Source organism: Poromitra crassiceps (assembly GCF_964638095.1).
Source record: "Poromitra crassiceps genome assembly, chromosome: 16".
In the NCBI taxonomy this organism is placed as follows: Eukaryota; Metazoa; Chordata; class Actinopteri; order Beryciformes; family Melamphaidae; genus Poromitra; species Poromitra crassiceps.
Window position 1 is genome coordinate 38,787,892 of NC_139645.1, and position 24,377 is coordinate 38,812,268.

Consider the following 24,377-nt stretch of genomic DNA (forward strand, 5'->3'; position numbering starts at 1 on the left):
ACTAACTCTGCAAACTAACTCTTTTAGACAGAGAAAGCACACATTCTATTAGTTATTTTTAGATGATTGGTGTTCATGAATTCTTAACAGAACAGAATCCTCGGCTGTTTCTAAAATGAGCCAGAATCGTCAAAAACACCCCTGGCACAACTTACCTACAGGAATGAAAACATGGCTGGCATTCAATGTGTTAAGCTTTGCCCAAAATCACCAATCAGAATGAGTGGGTCCCCGGTATATCTTCTATCTTGTAAGAGGTCCTCATCTGAAAATCATTTGAGAACCTCTGACTTAATCTATATCATGACTACAGAGACCCTCACAGACTTAATCTATATCATGACTACAGAGACCCTCACAGAGTGAAATCATCTGCTGCTGCCACATATAAAGCACAGCGCATGCTTTATTATCAGTTATGTGTGCTGCTGACTAATTGGCCTTGTTGTCTATGAGCTGCCAGTGACTTGGATCAGGTGAAGGAGGGGGCATGGTGGCAGCATGGAGAAAGAGGGAGCAGGAGGAGCAGGTGAAGGAGGGGGCATGGTGACAGCATGGAGAAAGAGGGAGCAGGAGGAGCAGGTGAAGGAGGGGGCATGGTGACAGCATGGAGAAAGAGGGAGCAGGTGAAGGAGGTGAAGGAGGGGGCATGGTGACAGCATGGAGAAAGAGGGAGCAGGTGAAGGAGGGGGCATGGTGGCAGCATGGAGAAAGAGGGAGCAGGAGGAGCAGGTGAAGGAGGGGGCATGGTGGCAGCATGGAGAAAGAGGGAGCAGGTGAAGGAGGTGAAGGAGGGGGCATGGTGACAGCATGGAGAAAGAGGGAGCAGGTGAAGGAGGTGAAGGAGGGGGCATGGTGACAGCATGGAGAAAGAGGGAGCAGGTGAAGGAGGGGGCATGGTGGCAGCATGGAGAAAGAGGGAGCAGGAGGAGCAGGTGAAGGAGGGGGCATGGTGGCAGCATGGAGAAAGAGGGAGCAGGTGAAGGAGGTGAAGGAGGGGGCATGGTGACAGCATAGAGAAAGAGGGAGCAGGTGAAGGAGGTGAAGGAGGGGGCATGGTGGCAGCATGGAGAAAGAGGGAGCAGGTGAAGGAGGTGAAGGAGGGGGCATGGTGACAGCATGGAGAAAGAGGGAGCAGGTGAAGGAGGGGGCATGGTGGCAGCATGGAGAAAGAGGGAGCAGGTGAAGGAGGGGGCATGGTGGCAGCATAGAGAAAGAGGGAGCAGGAGGAGCAGGTGAAGGAGGGGGCATGGTGACAGCATGGAGAAAGAGGGAGCAGGTGAAGGAGGGGGCATGGTGGCAGCATAGAGAAAGAGGGAGCAGGAGGAGCAGGTGAAGGAGGGGGCATGGTGGCAGCATGGAGAAAGAGGGAGCAGGTGAAGGAGGGGGCATGGTGGCAGCATAGAGAAAGAGGGAGCAGGAGGAGCAGGTGAAGGAGGGGGCATGGTGGCAGCATGGAGGAAGAGGGAGCAGGTGAAGGAGGGGGCATGGTGGCAGCATAGAGAAAGAGGGAGCAGGAGGAGCAGGTGAAGGAGGGGGCATGGTGGCAGCATGGAGGAAGATCAGGTGAAGGAGGGGGCATGGTGGCAGCATAGAGAAAGAGGGAGCAGGAGGAGCAGGTGAAGGAGGGGGCATGGTGGCAGCATGGAGGAAGATCAGGTGAATGAGGGGGCATGGTGGCAGCATGGAGAAAGAGGGAGCAGGATGGAGCTGCAGTGGTGACCTCCAAAAGTGGCAAACAGAGGTCAAAGCCAGAGTTATAACCCCCGGAATCAGCTGTTCATGTTGGCAAAGAGGGCAGCGTGATGGAGTGGTTTTCCCACCGTCAGTGCTTTGGGAGTCAGGTGAGGGTGAAGACACACAGGACATCCATTGTTGTGTTGCGGTGGGGAGGCTTCTGTCAGCACAAAACAAATAGGACAAGGGGACGGCGCGGCGCGGCACGCGCATCCGGTGTCCGTCGCAACCTATATAGTGTGTAGTGTGTAGATGTATAGGGAAAACATGAAGAGACAGAAAAGAAAAGGCAAGAGAAGGGAGGGGGAGATGGAGCTGGGGAGAGAGAGTGGTGGGGGGAGGCAGAGAAAGATAGACAGAGAGAAAGATAGACAGACAGAGAGAGAGAGAGAGAGAGAGAGAGAGAGAGACAGAGAGAGAGAAAGACAGACCGAGAGAGAGAGAGCAGGCTTATCTCATTGCCTGCAGACAGCAGTTTTTTTCCCAGAGCAGGAGCCCGTGCACAGGGCCAGGGGGAAAGTGTGCTCCTCCTCTGGGTGCGCGAGCCACAGGGTCAGCAGTTCAGCTCATCATTCTATGACTGCGAGTCAGTGGCAGATGCATGACAATACAAACTGCACCTAGCTATTTAACACCTGTCATTCCTGCATCTGCAATGGGGAATTGACTAGGAGCGGCTGTCAGCCGGAGCATATTTGCAAAATGGTTCCACAAAGGAGGATGAGTGATGTCTGTGTGTCCATCTGTGCGCTTCTACTTTAGAGAAGTCTAACATGCTGCTGCTGCTGCTGCTGCTGCTGGAGCTCCACGAGCCCTGTGCCCCTCACAAGCATGCAAACCATCTGCCCTGCGTCACCATTGCTTTGCAGAGTCATTCATAATCATAACAGCCCAAAATAGCTTTGGTCTACATTTAGTCCGTGACGTCTGCTGTGACCTAAATTGAGGGAATGTTAATGTGGGTGAGTACTGTAGCTAAATTTGTGGTAGCGTATACGATGCTCTTAAAAAGAACGTGTCATTTTCAACACGTGTTGACATCGTGGAGGAAGAACCAAGGCACTCTTCCTCCTCTATCAAACATAAATACATAAAATGCTCTTTAATAGTGTTGCATGTATGTATCAACAAGGAACTCTAATCAGAGTGGGATCTAGTGGAGGGATCGATCGATTACCAACAGGTGTGAGTGGAGTGGATCTCAAGCAAAAACGGGATCATTTTGAAGAGAAAATACTGCTACTCCAACAACAAGCAACATAGTCACAATAGGGAGCATGTGTGTGTATAGTTGGGATTATAACAATGGTTTTACTGTACGTTTCAACAAATACAGTACAGTAACAAATACCCAAACATGTTGTTACAGTCGTTGAAAAGTAGCAAAGCAATAAAATTGTGTCTATTTTTGGGGGGCTGCCCTTCTTATTCAGATAAACATGACAAGAGAGCATGGACATAATAGTACAATAGTTAAGGAGAATTGTACATTTTGTGACACAATAACATTACCCAATCAATTAAGGTCATTCCTAACCAGTCTGTGAGTGATAACCCCCCCCCCCCCCTGCCCCACCCCCAATTTTTTATATTACAGACTCATTTTGCGACATCTCCGTGAAGTGAACAACAATCTCCCACAATTTTACTTTGGGTTTAGCTATTTTAACCCCAACCCCAACCCTAAACCGAACCCTAACCCTAAACCAACCCTAAACCGAACCCTAACCCTAAACCAACCTAACCCAAAAATTGTTGCTAGCTAAAATTGTTGCTAGCTTGATCCTGCCTTTTGCGACTTACTGTGTCATACAACACTGCTGGAATCAAGTCCCACAGCGCTTAGTATAAACAGCTAAGCTGCCATTTTGGTGCCCCACTTTGATTCCTCCAGAAAAAGAGATCTCCTCATTACAGCGTTTCATGTCTAAGCTAACGCTGCTCCTACTAATTGAGTGTGAACTTCAGACAAAGGCTTGAATAGGAACTCAATAACCTAAGATGGACCTTTTTTTAGCTGCAAAGCAACACTTTTAGTGCTATTTTGTGAATGGTATTTTTTAGTCATTGAAGTCCAGGATATTGGGGGCTCATCAGGTCAGTGGTGTGTCTCTAGAGAGATGAAATCAAAAGAGTGAGAGACATGTAAGGCCTTCTGGTTTAGAAGCCTTTTGACAGTACTCTACTTTGGCACAAACGGAGACAGTGACTCTGGGGCGTATCGTCCTGCAGGCGCTATCGCTTGCGCACCGGTTTGCACGCCTCTTATGCTACCTCTTCAGCAGGGATGATAGCAGTCCGCCTTGCGCAAGTGCCAATTTGCGTTCCAGGTGTTATGCCGAGTTTTCTACCCCCGCTGCCAAACGCATCCCCACCTCACGCGAGCATTGTAATGATTTATACAGAAACTTAACTGTTTTAAAATGATATAATTGTCTGCGTAGACGTGGCCTCCCTGTTTGGTGGGGATGCAATTCTCGGCTGGGGTACGGAACTCCGCACAGCACCGGCGCAGGGGCAAATTGGAGGCGTGCCAAGTCATCAGGAGCTGTAAAATAAAGGGTTACTACCAGCATCATCTGGTCCATTTCAGGAGCTTGTTGTTAATATTTTATTATTTGTGCATACATATTTATTTATTTATTTTACCTCGCAAGCATTTTGGACTTCCATGGGTGCCACTATCTCTTTCATTGGTTAGGCATGTTTCTCATCTCCTCCTCATCAGAAATGTGGGCTTTTCTTTTCGCATGCCAGAGATGATGGATTATATGATTATACGGTATATCGCCTCTTGTAGCACTTCTAGTTCTAGCACACATCAGCTGACCACAAACAGGCAAGATGCGTCGCAAAAACTGCAGTAAAAACCCAGATTTTTTACAGCGTATTCCGAATGCGCTGTATACATGATCAAAGAATCCTCCTAAAAGCCCGAATAATACTGGAAAATCACACGTCTTAATTGGAAAATGCTAAACTTTGAAAAAGGCCAAATTTGGAAAATGCAGCTGGAATATGCTGTTTACATGACCCTTATAAAATTCAGAATATTGTCATTTTCATAGTGGAATATTGTGTGCATGTAAACGTAGTCACTGTGACCTTTGCACATAACAGCTGTGAATGTGAATCTTACACAAAGCTCTCCAGCTCAACTAATTGCTGCCTGCAGCAAACAGTCAAAAATAAAATCATAACGTTGCAGCTTTGTCACGTCCATGTGAGGATTTTGTGGCACTCCCAGACATGTGCACCTGTGGGAATTTGCACGCTGTCAAGCGCCCTCTCCTCTGCTTGACCAGGTGCAGCCCATCCAGACACCTGGAGGAGGGTGACACCATTGCTCCCTAGTCTAATTGCGCGGACAGAACTTTGGCGGTTTGAAAACTGCTCTGAAGCCAAATCCTGCAGGGAAGGTAGCAGGCGCTCGATGCTCTGAAATTCACTCTGACAGCCCTGCGTGATTGACAGGTTGATAAAGAGGGCGGCGGCGGTGGGGGCCATGTGGCCCCGCCTCCACGCGGCTCCAGGGAGGTTGGCTTCGGGCTCGGGAAGTGGAGAACAGCTCAGGAAACATTTTGTGTTGGATTTGAATCTGGCCATAACTGTTGGTGGTCAGGCAATTAGATAGACACTGTGCAAAACACAACCTCATGCTGTTCTCAACCCACTGCTGCCTGCCTGCCTGCCTGCCTGCCTGCCTGCCTGCCTCAGCACAATACATATGTATGAGACTGAGATAGAGAGAAAGACCCCACAAACCAACTATTTCCATTTGTGCTTTTGAATGCAAGTTGTTTTAAAAATAGGTTCATGCAGAGCTGGAGCTGACCATAGCGGAAGTGCCCTCGCTCATTTTCATGCAAATGATGTACAGCTGCAGCATATTAATAATTATTAATTGCTTAATGCTTTAATCCCTTGCTTCCTCTTAAATTTGGACACACACACATACAAACTCACAAGGCTAAAGTGACTGACCTGCCCCCCTGCATTCTCTGCCCTTTGCCACAGCTGCAGCATTGTGAGTGATGAATTTAAACGTGACTCACTTTAACATAGAAAAGGGGAAAACAAGATCAATAAATCCTAGTTTTCAATTCACAAAGATGTTCTCTTTTTTTGATCCATGAGGCTAGTGGAAGCAGAAAATACATTATTGATCTTTGACTGTAGGACACCAGTGAATATCCTTGAGCAATAACAAACCTTCCAGAGCCAGAATTTACAAACCTTAAAGGATAATCTCGGTATTTTTCAACCTGAACCCTATTTTCCGAACTTTTTATTTCTAAGTAACTAATCTGATCAAGAATTTTTTAAATTGGTGCAGTATTAAGCGAGGTCGCATCAGCCGGCCGGCATGCTGCAATGTACTACTGTAACCACACGGGGCAACGCGCAGCGTCAACGTCCACTAGTGCTTGTTTTTGCAACTGACAGGCTCAGATTGTTATTATAGGACGAACAACAAATCCCCCAGAAATGTGGAAGCCCGCAGCAGTTAACTAGTATGAGTTGTGCCAAACAAATGTTAATATCTCAAAAAGTATACATGACATTATTTATATTTTTACATTCTGAGTGAGAGCAGAAGTAGCTCAAGAGTTTGATGTATAATAATATACATGTTGTGTTAAAGTTGAGCTGAACCCAAAAATGACTTTTCTTTTCTTTTAGTTCAAATACCTGGGTATGCAGTGCACCTATTTAATAATGTATGCAAACAAAATCACAATAATCTAATTTCTTTAGTTTTTCACACTTTTTCACATCAAAAGTTCATTTTTCAAGATTTCATTGATAACAGTAATGTACAGTTTGCTGACGTCACCCTGTGCTATCAAATTTCTACCCCATTTCAACCAATCATATCACGACATGCAGCTGTCAATCAAATCTTCATTTCAGGATAATTTTCTCTTCCAAATGAAGTCGAAAATGGCACCTAGTGCCTCTCATCTGGCAGAATTCCTATCCCATAAACTAACTACTAACTTGGCCAATTGTTAGAAACATGAACAAAAAACAAAAACTATAATCTCTAAGAATGCAAAGAAATGTAACTGGCTCGTTAAAACGCGCATTCCAGGGATATCGTATCGTTACAGCAACGATAATGGCGCGCGCATCCGAGAGCTTGGTTGTCAGGGGTTGCACCTCGGAGTTTCCAGGCCGACGTGCTGCACTCTCCGCTCGGCAACACGAAGGCAGCTGGCTGCCTGCGGGTCGCTGACATCCACTCCTCCCGTCAAAAGGCTCTTCCCGAGAGGAGCGCCACAACACGACTGAATCCCACTCGATTTGGAGGCGGAACACGCCAGGATTGGCCAAAGCCCAATCCAGTCCCCAGAATTGTCAAATAAAATCATCGACATGATACTATGACCCGCCTCTCAACCTGTCATCGTAGACAAACTATGTTTTCAGTCTGAAACGGATTCATTATGCACGTGACGAACAGGTTCAGTTCGACTTTAAAGTTGTGTGAACTGTCGCAGTTTTTAAAATGTACACCGCACAGCCGGGGCTAGAGCTGGCTCCATAGGGTCCCATTGCCATTTCCCCCCGGAAACGCGGTTTGTTTACCAAAAATGCTGCTGGGCTGATCCCTCGTATACTACGTGTCTGACAACATGGAAATGAGAGAAATGAAATGATTGTGTTTGCTGCTGTGTGTGTGACCACGTCTCACTCAGGAGAGCTCTTCAGGAGAACAGGAAGCTGTGTGTGTGACCACGTCTCACTCAGGAGAGCTCTTCAGGAGAACAGGAAGTTGTTGCAGGAAGAGAACGGTGGAAACGTAACGGAAAGATGTAGAGAGGAGTCCCAGGAGGAGTTTGTTGTGTTGGAGTACAGACAGCGTACCTTTAGCTTCTTTCTAGCTCTGATCTAACTGTGTACTTCCTGCAACAATCCAAGTCTCGCGAGCTAGACATCTCCTGAGCGAGACCTGGTCACACACGGCAACATACAAAGCAAAAGGTAAACAAATGTGTTTAATTTCTCTTGTTTCCATGTTGACATATATAATAATATATATAATAACAATCTGAGCCCGTCAGTTGCAAAAGCACTAGTTGAGTCAAAAAAATGCAGCCAACTCGTGACCCAAGACAAAACCTAGTAACCTCTATGGCTGGACCGTGTGTGATGTAGGGCTGTCACTTTTTCCCAAAATAAAGTTCGAACGAACTTTAATTGCCCGAAATTCGTTCGAATATATTCAAAGTTTTTTGGTTAATTAAAAAAAAAAAAAAAAAAAATTCAGTCCAGGCCACCGGGCATCAGCCCGACGTGTTAGCTTGGACGCTCACAGTCACAACACTGCCTCACAAACTTGGCTGCATCCAACTCGAGACAACTTTTCAGACCCTGGAGACAATCTTTCTCAGAAGAGACTAACGCGACAAATCTGGAGACTTTTTCTGACATGGGATTAACATTACCAGCAAGCAGCAGTTGGTTAATTTTGGTTCATAAAAAAATAATAATAATAATAATAATAATAATAATAAATAAAATAAAAAAATAAAATCGAACAGTCAATTTACATATCGAACATGAACCCCTCCCCCACATTCGAAGTTGCATTCGAATTTCGAATGAAAAGTGACAGCCCTAGTGTGATGTGTTTATACTAGGGATGTGAATCTATCTTTCCCTCTCAGACGATACGATATGCATCTTGATAACTGGATAAATGCAATACAAAAATGATACCTTTGTCAACTGGACATACATTGGACCAAAGGCTAGCTTGTCAGGAAGGCGTCCAAATAGCGCTTCAAACTTTGGTTACATTTTTGAGAGGGGAAAAAACCTGGCATGGCCATTTTCAAAGCTCACCTCAAGATATCTGGATGAGAATGGGTTATATGGGTTATATACGGTACACATGAGTCTTCCCTTTACAGACATGCCCACTTTTTTGCAAATCCCATGCGGTTTTTGACAAAAAACCATGCAGGTTTTTTGTGTGCATGTAGTACAATATAAATGTGTTATTTTCACCTATTGTATTTGAATATTTCTGCATACTGGAGTCCCTAAGCAGTCTGTGGAATTGCATAAATTGGGTATGAGTGAAAAGCTGAGATTCTTGTGTGTGAATGAATGATGTCCATCAAGTGCACTGGACACTCAAATGTCTAATCCATGGAGATGAATACATTGGATGTTATTTTCTACTCATGCAGATCTCTTATGTTTGTCCCTTTTGTTGGATTGACAAACAATTAAGGGACAGAAATAATTTCAGACTGATCATCAGTCAAAACAAAAAGACAATGGAAAGATTGGAACGTTGTCATGTTGAGTATACTGTATCACCTCTTATTAAAGGAGAAAATGAGCTGTAAGGAAGGAAGAAAACCTGCATCGTTACTCAGCTCCCCCATCCCCGTCTTACCCTCCCCCACTAAAGACTTGTCAACGTAAGTGACAGGAGTGTTTAATGCTTCTGAACTGCTGGTGAAAATGTGAGGACTTCTTGCTAGGTGCTGTGCACTCACAACAGTGACAACAATAAAGGAGCAAACAATCTGGCGCAGCAGTTCAATTTAGAAATCACATTGATCTGATGAAAGGCTAGCAAGCTGCCATATGTGCACTAAAGCAGCCCAAGCCTAAGCCTCTCTTTAGAGGGAGAGCGCTTTTGGAGCAGCGGAGAATTATTCTGATGACAAACCCGCTGTCAACGCTTCTGACAGCCACGGGCTGTATTTTCCAGCCATTTTATAGCTTATTGGATTTCCTTCCTTTATCTGCTATTGCTGTATTTAGTGTTGATGATTTCCAATGAGAGAGGAAGAATAGACTATCAGATTCTCTTAATTCACCACACACACACACACACACACACACACACACACACACACTCTCTGGCCCTGTCATTTCATTGATAGACTCACGCTATTTCTTTGTTGTCGTTGTCGTCATGCTGCGTTCCACAAAGCTATCCATTTCTCTCCACTCTCATTACATTGGGCAGGTGATCTTCTGAGAGCAGTGCTAGCTAGGTAAGCTATCTCCAGGCTAATGAATTGGGTGGACTGACTGAGAGTGGAGAGATGAAGGACTTGGCTATAGCGTGTCCTCGACATGTTATACGTCAGACACCAGGACTCGCATGCCTCTACCGACTCCCCACGGCTCCTTGTCTGCCAGAAGGCAGCCATTTTTTTTTTTTTTTACCCCTCTTATTTATTCCCCTTCATTTCCACCTCGCCAACTGTTCGTCCTCGCCATGGATGGTGGCGTGTTAATTAATATCATATTAAGAGTCTGCTTGTAATGGCTCTTGAGATAGATATTTGTTGTTGCCATGTTTATTTGCGCCACTGATTAAATTTCCATACGACTTGAGAGAGTAAGTGTCATTGATGTGTGTCCCTGAGTCGACAGTAATCGGCTATGTTGGAGTAAGTGTGGGCGGGGCCTATAGCTCCGTGCCAGCAGCACTGAGGCATGTCATTAGAAGCACCCAATCAAGCCCAGACACAGCAGCACTGCTGTTCAGGAGCCAGAAATGTGGCCAGAGGCAAACACACAAACATGATTCCCCAGCAGGTAGGGGCAGTTCAGGTCTGGTCAGCCCTTTTCTATCAGAGTTAGTTGGAAGAGTGAATGCAGGGTGCCGCGTCTATGTGCCGACAGTCCGCAGTGCCGACAGTCCACAAGCAGAACCAGCTGAGCGAGGCGGTGTGCAGCGTGTCGGGGGACCGGCTGGAGCTAACCTCTCCCACCCCCCATGCCTAAACCTAACCTCTCCCGCCCCCCACGCCTAAACCTAACCTCCCCCAGACCCTAACCCTAAACCTATCCTCTCCCACCCCCACGCCTAAACCTAACCTCCCCCAGACCCTAAGCCTAAACCTAACCTCCCCCACCCCCCACCCCCCACGCCTAAACCTAACCTCTCCCACCCCCCACACCTAAACCTAACCTCCCCCACCCCCACGCCTAAAACAAACCTCCCCCAGACCCTAAACCTAACCTCTCCCACCCCCCACGCCTAAAAATAACCTCCCCCAGACCCTAAACCTAACCTCTCCCACCCCCCACGCCTAAAACTAACCTCCCCCAGACCCTAAACCTAAACCTAACCTCTCCCACCCCCCACACCTAAACCTAACCTCCCCCAGACCCTAACCCTAAACCTATCCTCTCCCACCCCCCATGCCTAAACTTAACCTCCCACAGACCCTAAGCCTAAACCTAACCTCTCGCACCCCCCATGCCTAAACCTAACCTCCCGTAGACCCTAACCCTAAACCTATCCTCTCCCACCCCCCATTCCTAAAGCCTAAACCCTAAGCCTAAACCTAACCTCCCTCAGACCCTGACCCGGCCTAACCCTAACCTCTCCCACCCCCCATGCCTAAACCTAACATTGGCATTGCGGGCTGTCGGCACTGCGGGTGGTCGGCATAGCGGGTGGACACCGAACGCAGCTCCTTGTTTTTATTGGTTAAATTTAGACCATTCTCCAACGCCGCAGATAGAATACTAATCAGGCCAGTGCAAAACCAGAGAGAGGGCTGGAAGAGAATGGATGAAGAGACTTTCTGCGTGTAACACACTCTGCTCCTGTAACACACTCTGATCCTGTAACACACTCTGATCCTGTAACACACTCTGATCCTGTAACACACTCTGATCCTGTAACACACTCTGCTCCTGTAACACACTCTGCTCCTGTAACACACTCTGCTCCTGTAACACACTCTGCTCCTGTAACACACTCTGATCCTGTAACACACTCTGCTCCTGTAACACACTCCGCTCCTGTAACACACTCCGCTCCTGTAACACACTCTGATCCTGTAACACACTCTGCTCCTGTAACAGACTCCGCTCCTGTAACACACTCTGCTCCTGTAACACACTCTGCTCCTGTAACACACTCTGATCCTGTAACACACTCTGCTCCTGTAACACACTCCGCTCCTGTAACACACTCTGATCCTGTAACACACTCTGCTCCTGTAACACACTCCGCTCCTGTAACACACTCCGCTCCTGTAACACACTCTGATCCTGTAACACACTCTGCTCCTGTAACAGACTCCGCTCCTGTAACACACTCTGCTCCTGTAACACACTCTGCTCCTGTAACACACTCTGATCCTGTAACACACTCTGCTCCTGTAACACACTCCGCTCCTGTAACACACTCTGATCCTGTAACACACTCTGCTCCTGTAACACACTCTGATCCTGTAACACACTCTGCTCCTGTAACACACTCCGCTCCTGTAACACACTCCGCTCCTGTAACACACTCCGCTCCTCTAACACACTCCGCTCCTGTAACACACTCTGCTCCTGTAACACACTCTGCTCCTGTAACACACTCTGATCCTGTAACACACTCCGCTCCTGTAACACACTCCGCTCCTCTAACACACTCCGCTAACACACTCTGCTCCTGTAACACACTCTGCTCCTGTAACACACTCTGCTCCTGTAACACACTCCGCTCCTGTATTCCTCAGACACTTCTAACGTCTACTGCACTAAAGCTTTCAGGATGCCATACTATACGAGCAATCAGCATGACATTTGGGGGCGGCTTTAGCTCAGGAGGTAGAGCGGGTCGGCCAACGACGCAAGGGTTGGCGGTTCGATCCCCGCTCCCTCCCAGCTGCTGTCATTGTGTCCTTGGGCAAGACATTTAACCCTCCTTGCCTCGTATGATTGGTATGAACGTAGACATGAATGATGGTGGTCGGAGGGGCCGTTGAGCGCCGATGTGTGGCTGCCACGCTTTCGAACCACCGGTACGAATGGTGTGAACGAATAATGATTCTGCGAAGCGCTTTGAGCACTTGGAAAGGCGCTATATAAATCCAATCATTATTATTATTATTATTATGACGTCACGACTACAACACACCCGCCTTCTGAGTGTCTCTGAGGGGTGTTACGTGCAAATCCACCCCCATGCGCGTCCCCCCCTATGTAAATACATGCACCCACACTAGGCGCTGGAACATACTATAGCTGGCTGTTAGCTGTGGGCTGCTAACGTTGTGTGGCATGAAAATGCCACTGAACGAGCAGTTTGATATAACGGTCATGTTCGAGTCATGCTCTTTGATATCTGTTGGCTAATTGTTGATATTTATATAAGAATATTGTGGCTCTAAAATATTGTTTGCTCTCTATGCTGTGAGACTGTCATGGCCGCAACTTTTTTCCCCTACGTTTATTTCACCAGGCAAGTCATTAGGAACCAGGGTACGAAATTCACTTTTTTAAACGAGGGCTATTTTTGCCCCTATGAAATATATTTCAGGGGCATTTTGGATCATTTACAGGACAATTTTATCAAATGTTGGGAAATACTTTAGTTGCACCTATGTAGCACGACAGACCAATCAATGACTCTTATCCAAGCATATTTTATTTCTACAAGATCATAAACAATCAGTTAAAGATCCCCATTTCCTATTGTGCAGATGCCTGTTGGCCATTTTTAAGTCACGCTTTGCAAACGCAGAATAATGTTAAAATACAGAAAGTATTACACTTATTTTATGGGGGCATTTAAAAGCCCCCGTCACCCCAGTTCCAATGACAATTCTAGATTTTGTAGGGGCATTGGAAAGAGACAAGAGACACTCGAGGGAAGGGGAAGTGGGCTAGAAAATATCAAGTTAAAAGCACAAAATGCAACAATAATATCAACAAACAATAAAACACAATAAACAGGCACAATACAACACCGGCAAGCAAATCAACAGACGAGATGAGGGGAGACAGAGAAGTGTTATGGTGGAGAAACAGTTGCAGGTATCAGTGAGAATGCCTGAGATGGCGTCTTTGAAGGCAGAGATGGAAATGAATGTGTCCAGTTTGAGGATTTTTTGCAGAACATTCCAGTCACAGACAGCAGCAGACTGAGAAGATGCGAGTCCGAGGGAGGAGTTGTTTTTGGGGAATTTGTAACTGGATATGGAGTGAGGACCAGGGTGTTGTGTGCGACAGACATTGGGTGCAACAGGTGACACAGGTAAGGGGGGTGTGTTAGGCCGAGAAGTGTCTTGTAAATGAGAGTGAGCCAGTGAATCTTAGGACGGGTGTGAACGGAGGGCCAATTGACCAAAGTTTGTATGAGGGTGAGTTTGTATGAGGGTGAGTTTGTATGAGGGTGAGTTTGTATGAACAGACTGGTCTACATTGTATATGATTAACTATCAGAGCCACCACTTCAAAATGTTGATCCAGCTTAGATCATTTCTCTCCATTGCTTATAGTCAGTAAATACTTGAACAACGTACACACGGTCACGTGGGGAATCTTGCGTTGTAGTGGAATCTTCCATAGTTACAGTATCTATGGGGGGATATCTTGCGTAGTGGAATCTTCCATAGTTACAGTATCTATGGGGGGATATGTCAATGGGATCTTTAGTGCTGGTTTCTGTCCAACAGTTGTGTTCAACATCGATAACAGTTTTATTCTAAAGTTTACAGGAAAAGCGACAACATGGCTGACTGAGCGCACCAAACCCCCATCTTGCTCCTTCCCCCTCTTTTGCTCTGGAAATGAGACCACTAATATAAGCAGAGCAGTGCTGAAATAAGAACTAGGCTGCAGCCGGGACACACCAGCCAGGTACATATTTTACCAGCCAGGTACATCTTTTACCAGCCAGGTACATCTTTTACCAGCCAGGTACATATTTTACCAGCCAGGTACATCTTTTACCAGCCAGGTACATCTTTTTACCAGCCAGGTACATATTTTACCAGCCAGGTACATCTTTTATAGGGGTGGGGGAAAAAATCGATTCACCTAAGTATCGCGATTTTTAATGTCACGATTTTTTGGATCGATCTTTTATTCCAGAATCGATAATCGCAAATTTAAAAAAAAAAAGATTTTTTTTTTTTTTTTTTTTTTTTTTTTTGGTGCTTGCAGTCAGGCCACTCACTGAACAGCAGGCCAGGCGCCGCCTACTGGTTTACTAGTGGTTTTATTACTTTATTAGTTAGTCTGAAGTAATAATTACACTTCAGGGTTAAAGTGGGTGCATCTCATTGTAAAATTGGACTTCAAACGGCCCAAATCTGGCTTCAAACGGCCCAAATTTCACGCGCGTTGGCCCATATCGGCCTGGCCTGCTTGGTATCTAATGCCCGGCCTGAATTATGATCCCAGTCCGCCCCTGTTTTTAACTATATCGCCCAGCCCTACTCATGATATATAATATACAGTCTCTAGTGTATGATTCAACTTTTCCCATGTTCTAATCTAGTGTAAAAAAGCAAACAAACTGAAAAAAGAAAAGAAAAAATAAACAAAAATCGCAATAAATCGTAATATCGAATCACAATAATCGTAGAATCGCAATACTTAAGAATCGCAATATAAATCGAATCGGCCCCCAAGAATCGTGATAGTATCGAATCGGGAGATAAGTGAATCGCCACAGCCCTAATCTTTTACCAGCCAGGTACATCTTTTACCAGCCAGGTACATATTTTACCAGCCAGGTACATCTTTTACCAGCCAGGTACATCTTTTACCAGCCAGGTACACGTTTTACCAGCCAGGTACATCTTTTACCAGCCAGGTACATCTTTTACCAGCCAGGTACATATTTTACCAGCCAGGTACATCTTTTACCAGCCAGGTACATCTTTTACCAGCCAGGTACATCATTTACCAGCCAGGTACATCTTTTACCAGCCAGGTACATCTTTTACCAGCCAGGTACATCTTTTACCAGCCAGGTACATCTTTTACCAGCCAGGTACATCTTTTACCAGCCAGGTACACATCTTTTACCAGCCAGGTACATATTTTACCAGCCAGGTACATCTTTTACCCTACATCTTTTTACACATCTATCTCTCTCTTGCTCTCTCTATCTCTCTCTCTCTTGCTCTCTCGTTCTATCTCACTCTCTCTATCTCACTCTCTTGCTCTCTATCGCGCCCTCTTTCCATCTCACTCTCTCTCTATCTCACCCTCTCTTTCTCTATTTCTTCCCTGCTCTCTCTATCTCACTCTCTCTTTCTCTCTTTCTTCCCTGCTCTCTCTATCTCACTCTCTTTCTCTATTTCTTCCCTGCTCTCTCAGCCCTTGAATTCCCCTGACTCGATAGAGACACTCTCCTCCGGGGTGTAAAGTCGGGGGCAGAGAGGCTGAGATGCTGCCCACGCGTCAGCACTGCCGCGGGGGAGAGGAGGGTTAGACGGAGGGTTAGAATAAGGGCAAGCGAGGGGGAGCCGAAGCCAGAGAAGGAGGGAGTTTCAGGGTGCTTCATCATCCCCAGTGACAGCCGCGCGGCGAGAGGGAAGCGAGGCACATGTCCACGTACAATCTGCAGCCTCATCCAGCGCGCTGCCAGCTAGCGGTCACCTCGCTCGCAGACGTCTGGCCAAGCACATCTATTAACCCACAACAGCTGGCCACTCTCCAGCTCGGGCTACTGCTCTTCTAATTGTGCCCGTGTTCTGTGGGGAGGGGGAGGTAGGGGGAGGCTGGAGGGATGGGTTTGTGTTCTGGGGGGAGGGGGGCTGGAGGGAGGGGTTTGTGTTCTGGGAGGGGGGGGCTGGAGGGAGGGGTTTGTGTTCTGGGGGGAGGGGGGAGACTGGAGGGAGGGGTTTGTGTTCTGGGGGGAGGGGGGCTGGAGGGAGGGGTTTGTGTTCTGGGTGGAGGGAGGGTTTTGTGTTCTGGGAGGGGGGGGGGCTGGAGGGAGGGGTTTGTGTTCTGGAGGGAGGGGTTTGTGTTCTGGGGGGAGGGAGGGGTTTGTGTTCTGGGAGGGGGGGGGGCTGGAGGGAGGGGTTTGTGTTCTGGGGGGAGGCTGGAGGGAGGGGTTTGTGTTCTGGGGGGAGGCTGGAGGGAGGGGTTTGTGTTCTGGGGGGAGGGGGGCTGGAGGGAGGGGTTTGTGTTCTGGGGGGAGGCTGGAGGGAGGGGTTTGTGTTCTTGGGGGGAGGCTGGAGGGAGGGGTTTGTGTTCTGGGGGGGAGGCTGGAGGGAGGGGTTTGTGTTCTGGGGCGAGGGGGGTGGAGGAAGGGGTTTGTGTTCTGGGGGAGGGGGGAGACTGGAGGGAGGGGTTTGTGTTCTGGGGGAGACTGGAGGGAGGGGTTTGTGTTCTGGGCGGAGGGGAGGGTGGAGGGAGGGGTTTGTGTTCTGGGGGGGAGGCTGGAGGGAGGGGTTTGTGTTCTGGGGGGGGGGCTGGAGGGAGGGGTTTGCTTTGAATACATTTACATTTTGATCATGAGCGAAGAGCCTTGCCTCACAGTACCGCCGCTCAAGAGACTGTTGATGTACACAACAGCCCAACAACCTTGGACAGAACACCTGCGGCCGCTAAAATGTAGTAATTTCCACTGAAAGCATCTATTTGACACTTAAATGGATTGCTTTTGGAAAGGATAATGAAAAAAAGATATAAATATAAATTGATAGGACTTTTTTTTTTTTACATGAATAACATTTTACCCCCCCCCCTCCCTCACACACACACACGCACGCACGCACACACACACACACACACACAGACACACACACACACAAATGCTGAATCTTGACGATGCTGCAGAATGCGCCAACATCTGCATAATACAACAAAAGTAATTTCCTTGTCTCCCGCTGTTCTTGAGTCCTGAGAAGATGAAAATGTTTGTTGCTCTCTGAACACAGTGTAATCATCCAGGATTTATATGCTTCTAGCTTGTATCAAATTAATTGTGCGTGGCGCGAGGAGGGTCGAGAGAATATCTCATAGAAATGGATTTCACCTTGTCATCGCACAATCGCATAAACTAAAAATAAACCCCGTTCCGTTTTCTTCCCTTTCATCCCAGCAAAGTCCACACTCGTGCTGTCTCAAGTAGAATAGGGAACACACTGCACAAATACACACTGGTGCTGTCTCAAGTAGAATAGGGAACACACTGCACAAATACACACTGGTGCTGTCTCAAGTAGAATAGGGAACACACTGCACAAATACACACTGGTGCTGTCTCAAGTAGAATAGGGAACACACTGCACAAATACACACTGGTGCTGTCTCAAGTAGAATAGGGAACACACTGCACAAATACACACTGGTGCTGTCTCAAGTAGAATAGGGAACACACTGCACAAATACACACTGGTGCTGTCTCAAGTAGAATAGGGAACACACTGCACAAATACACACTGGTGCTGTCTCAAGTAGAATAGGGAACACACTGCACAAATACACACTGGTGCTGTCTCAAGTAGAATAGGGAACACACTGCACAAATACACACTGGTGCTGTCTCAAGTAGAATAGGGAACACACTGCACAAATACACACTGGTGCTGTCTCAAGTAGAATAGGGAACACACTGCACAAATACACACTGGTGCTGTCTCAAGTAGAATAGGGAACACACTGCACAAATACACACTGGTGCTGTCTCAAGTAGAATAGGGAACACACTGCACAAATACACACTGGTGCTGTCTCAAGTAGAATAGGGAACACACTGCACAAATACACACTGGTGCTGTCTCAAGTAGAATAGGGAACACACTGCACAAATACACACTGGTGCTGTCTCAAGTAGAATAGGGAACACACTGCACAAATACACACTGGTGCTGTCTCAAGTAGAATAGGGAACACACTGCACAAATACACACTGGTGCTGTCTCAAGTAGAATAGGGAACACACTGCACAAATACACACTGGTGCTGTCTCAAGTAGAATAGGGAACACACTGCACAAATACACACTCGTGCTGTCTCAAGTAGAATAGGGAACACACTGCACAAATACACACTGGTGCTGTCTCAAGTAGAATAGGGAACACACTGCACAAATACACACTCGTGCTGTCTCAAGTAGAATAGGGAACACACTGCACAAATACACACTCGTGCTGTCTCAAGTAGAATAGGGAACACACTGCACAAATACACACTGGTGCTGTCTCAAGTAGAATAGGGAACACACTGCACAAATACACACTGGTGCTGTCTCAAGTAGAATAGGGAACACACTGCACAAATACACACTGGTGCTGTCTCAAGTAGAATAGGGAACACACTGCACAAATACACACTGGTGCTGTCTCAAGTAGAATAGGGAACACAATGCACAAATACACACTCGTGCTGTCTCAAGTAGAAGAGGGAACACACTGCACAAATACACACTGGTGCTGTCTCAAGTAGAATAGGGAACACACTGCACAAATACACACTGGTGCTGTCTCAAGTAGAATAGGGAACACACTGCACAAATACACACTGGTGCTGTCTCAAGTAGAATAGGGAACACACTGCACAAATACACACTCGTGCTGTCTCAAGTAGAAGAGGGAACACACTGCACAAATACACACTGGTGCTGTCTCAAGTAGAATAGGGAACACACTGCACAAATACACACTGGTGCTGTCTCAAGTAGAATAGGGAACACACTGCACAAATACACACTGGTGCTGTCTCAAGTAGAATAGGGAACACACTGCACAAATACACACTCGTGCTGTCTCAAGTAGAAGAGGGAACACACTGCACAAATACACACTGGTGCTGTCTCAAGTAGAATAGGGAACACACTGCACAAATACACACTGGTGCTGTCTCAAGTAGAATAGGGAACACACTGCACAAATACACACTGGTGCTGTCTCAAGTAGAATAGGGAACACACTGCACAAATACACACTGGTGCTGTCTCAAGTAGAATAGGGAACACACTGCACAAATACACACTGGTGCTGTCTCAAGTAGAATAGGGAACACACTGCACAAATACACACTGGTGCTGTCTCAAGTAGAATAGGGAACACACTGCACAAATACACACTCGTGCTGTCTCAAGTAGAATAGGGAACACACTGCACAAATACACACTCGTGCTGTCTCAAGTAGAATAGGGAACACACTGCACAAATACACACTGGTGCTGTCTCAAGTAGAATAGGGAATACACTGCACAAATACACACTGGTGCTGTCTCAAGTAGAATAGGGAACACACTGCACAAATACACACTGGTGCTGTCTCAAGTAGAATAGGGAACACACTGCACAAATACACACTGGTGCTGTCTCAAGTAGAATAGGGAACACACTCCACAAATACACACTGGTGCTGTCTCAAGTAGAATAGGGAACACACTGCACAAATACACACTCGTGCTGTCTCAAGTAGAATAGGGAACACACTGCACAAATACACACTCGTGCTGTCTCAAGTAGAATAGGGAACACACTGCACAAATACACACTGGTGCTGTCTCAAGTAGAATAGGGAACACACTGCACAAATACACACTGGTGCTGTCTCAAGTAGAATAGGGAACACACTGCACAAATACACACTGGTGCTGTCTCAAGTAGAATAGGGAACACACTGCACAAATACACACTGGTGCTGTCTCAAGTAGAATAGGGAACACACTGCACAAATACACACTCGTGCTGTCTCAAGTAGAATAGGGAACACACTGCACAAATACACACTCGTGCTGTCTCAAGTAGAATAGGGAACACACTGCACAAATACACACTGGTGCTGTCTCAAGTAGAATAGGGAACACACTGCACAAATACACACTGGTGCTGTCTCAAGTAGAATAGGGAACACACTGCACAAATACACACTGGTGCTGTCTCAAGTAGAATAGGGAACACACTGCACAAATACACACTCGTGCTGTCTCAAGTAGAATAGGGAACACACTGCACAAATACACACTGGTGCTGTCTCAAGTAGAATAGGGAACACACTGCACAAATACACACTGGTGCTGTCTCAAGTAGAATAGGGAACACACTGCACAAATACACACTGGTGCTGTCTCAAGTAGAATAGGGAACACAATGCACAAATACACACTCGTGCTGTCTCAAGTAGAATAGGGAACACACTGCACAAATACACACTCGTGCTGTCTCAAGTAGAATAGGGAACACACTGCACAAATACACCCTGGTGCTGTCTCAAGTAGAATAGGGAACACACTGCACAAATACACACTGGTGCTGTCTCAAGTAGAATAGGGAACACACTGCACAAATACACACTGGTGCTGTCTCAAGTAGAATAGGGAACACACTGCACAAACACACACTGGTGCTGTCTCAAGTAGAATAGGGAACACACTGCACAAATACACACTCGTGCTGTCTCAAGTAGAAGAGGGAACACACTGCACAAATACACACTGGTGCTGTCTCAAGTAGAATAGGGAACACACTGCACAAATACACACTGGTGCTGTCTCAAGTAGAATAGGGAACACACTGCACAAATACACACTGGTGCTGTCTCAAGTAGAATAGGGAACACACTGCACAAATACACACTCGTGCTGTCTCAAGTAGAAGAGGGAACACACTGCACAAATACACACTGGTGCTGTCTCAAGTAGAATAGGGAACACACTGCACAAATACACACTGGTGCTGTCTCAAGTAGAATAGGGAACACACTGCACAAATACACACTGGTGCTGTCTCAAGTAGAATAGGGAACACACTGCACAAATACACACTGGTGCTGTCTCAAGTAGAATAGGGAACACACTGCACAAATACACACTGGTGCTGTCTCAAGTAGAATAGGGAACACACTGCACAAATACACACTGGTGCTGTCTCAAGTAGAATAGGGAACACACTGCACAAATACACACTCGTGCTGTCTCAAGTAGAATAGGGAACACACTGCACAAATACACACTCGTGCTGTCTCAAGTAGAATAGGGAACACACTGCACAAATACACACTGGTGCTGTCTCAAGTAGAATAGGGAATACACTGCACAAATACACACTGGTGCTGTCTCAAGTAGAATAGGGAACACACTGCACAAATACACACTGGTGCTGTCTCAAGTAGAATAGGGAACACACTGCACAAATACACACTGGTGCTGTCTCAAGTAGAATAGGGAACACACTGCACAAATACACACTGGTGCTGTCTCAAGTAGAATAGGGAACACACTGCACAAATACACACTGGTGCTGTCTCAAGTAGAATAGGGAACACACTGCACAAATACACACTCGTGCTGTCTCAAGTAGAATAGGGAACACACTGCACAAATACACACTCGTGCTGTCTCAAGTAGAATAGGGAACACACTGCACAAATACACACTGGTGCTGTCTCAAGTAGAATAGGGAACACACTGCACAAATACACACTGGTGCTGTCTCAAGTAGAATAGGGAACACACTGCACAAATACACACTGGTGCTGTCTCAAGTAGAATAGGGAACACACTGCACAAATACACACTGGTGCTGTCTCAAGTAGAATAGGGAACACACTGCACAAATACACACTCGTGCTGTCTCAAGTAGAATAGGGAACACACTGCACAAATACACACTCGTGCTGTCTCAAGTAGAATAGGGAACACACTGCACAAATACACACTGGTGCTGTCTCAAGTAGAATAGGGAACACACTGCACAAATACACACTGGTGCTGTCTCAAGTAGAATAGGGAACACACTGCACAAATACACACTGGTGCTGTCTCAAGTAGAATAGGGAACACACTGCACAAATACACACTGGTGCTGTCTCAAGTAGAATAGGGAACACACTGCACAAATACACACTCGTGCTGTCTCAAGTAGAATAGGGAACACACTGCACAAATACACACTGGTGCTGTCTCAAGTAGAATAGGGAACACACTGCACAAATACACACTGGTGCTGTCTCAAGTAGAATAGGGAACACACTGCACAAATACACACTGGTGCTGTCTCAAGTAGAATAGGGAACACACTGCACAAATACACACTCGTGCTGTCTCAAGTAGAATAGGGAACACACTGCACAAATACACACTGGTGCTGTCTCAAGTAGAATAGGGAACACACTGCACAAATACACACTGGTGCTGTCTCAAGTAGAATAGGGAACACACTGCACAAATACACACTCGTGCTGTCTCAAGTAGAATAGGGAACACACTGCACAAATACACACTCGTGCTGTCTCAAGTAGAATAGGGAACACACTGCACAAATACACACTGGTGCTGTCTCAAGTAGAATAGGGAATACACTGCACAAATACACACTGGTGCTGTCTCAAGTAGAATAGGGAACACACTGCACAAATACACACTGGTGCTGTCTCAAGTAGAATAGGGAACACACTGCACAAATACACACTGGTGCTGTCTCAAGTAGAATAGGGAACACACTCCACAAATACACACTGGTGCTGTCTCAAGTAGAATAGGGAACACACTGCACAAATACACACTGGTGCTGTCTCAAGTAGAATAGGGAACACACTGCACAAATACACACTGGTGCTGTCTCAAGTAGAATAGGGAACACACTGCACAAATACACACTGGTGCTGTCTCAAGTAGAATAGGGAACACACTGCACAAATACACACTCGTGCTGTCTCAAGTAGAATAGGGAACACACTGCACAAATACACACTGGTGCTGTCTCAAGTAGAATAGGGAACACACTGCACAAATACACACTCGTGCTGTCTCAAGTAGAATAGGGAACACACTGCACAAATACACACTCGTGCTGTCTCAAGTAGAATAGGGAACACACTGCACAAATACACACTGGTGCTGTCTCAAGTAGAATAGGGAACACACTGCACAAATACACACTGGTGCTGTCTCAAGTAGAATAGGGAACACACTGCACAAATACACACTGGTGCTGTCTCAAGTAGAATAGGGAACACACTGCACAAATACACACTGGTGCTGTCTCAAGTAGAATAGGGAACACACTGCACAAATACACACTCGTGCTGTCTCAAGTAGAATAGGGAACACACTGCACAAATACACACTCGTGCTGTCTCAAGTAGAATAGGGAACACACTGCACAAATACACACTGGTGCTGTCTCAAGTAGAATAGGGAACACACTGCACAAATACACACTGGTGCTGTCTCAAGTAGAATAGGGAACACACTGCACAAATACACACTGGTGCTGTCTCAAGTAGAATAGGGAACACACTGCACAAATACACACTGGTGCTGTCTCAAGTAGAATAGGGAACACACTGCACAAATACACACTCGTGCTGTCTCAAGTAGAAGAGGGAACACACTGCACAAATACACACTGGTGCTGTCTCAAGTAGAATAGGGAACACACTGCACAAATACACACTGGTGCTGTCTCAAGTAGAATAGGGAACACACTGCACAAATACACACTGGTGCTGTCTCAAGTAGAATAGGGAACACACTGCACAAATACACACTCGTGCTGTCTCAAGTAGAAGAGGGAACACACTGCACAAATACACACTGGTGCTGTCTCAAGTAGAATAGGGAACACACTGCACAAATACACACTGGTGCTGTCTCAAGTAGAATAGGGAACACACTGCACAAATACACACTGGTGCTGTCTCAAGTAGAATAGGGAACACACTGCACAAATACACACTCGTGCTGTCTCAAGTAGAATAGGGAACACACTGCACAAATACACACTCGTGCTGTCTCAAGTAGAATAGGGAACACACTGCACAAATACACACTGGTGCTGTCTCAAGTAGAATAGGGAATACACTGCACAAATACACACTGGTGCTGTCTCAAGTAGAACAGGGAACACACTGCACAAATACACACTGGTGCTGTCTCAAGTAGAATAGGGAACACA

The 24,377-nt window shown here is 46.4% G+C and overlaps 1 protein-coding gene across 1 annotated transcript in view; it reads left to right on the top strand.

Moving 5' to 3' along the window:
- insyn1 (inhibitory synaptic factor 1) overlaps positions 1–24,377 on the top strand; it is a gene marked incomplete at its 3' end in the record, with an annotated part of 79,703 nt that overhangs the window by 25,859 nt on the left and 29,467 nt on the right. The gene's annotated exons all lie outside the window — the stretch shown is intronic.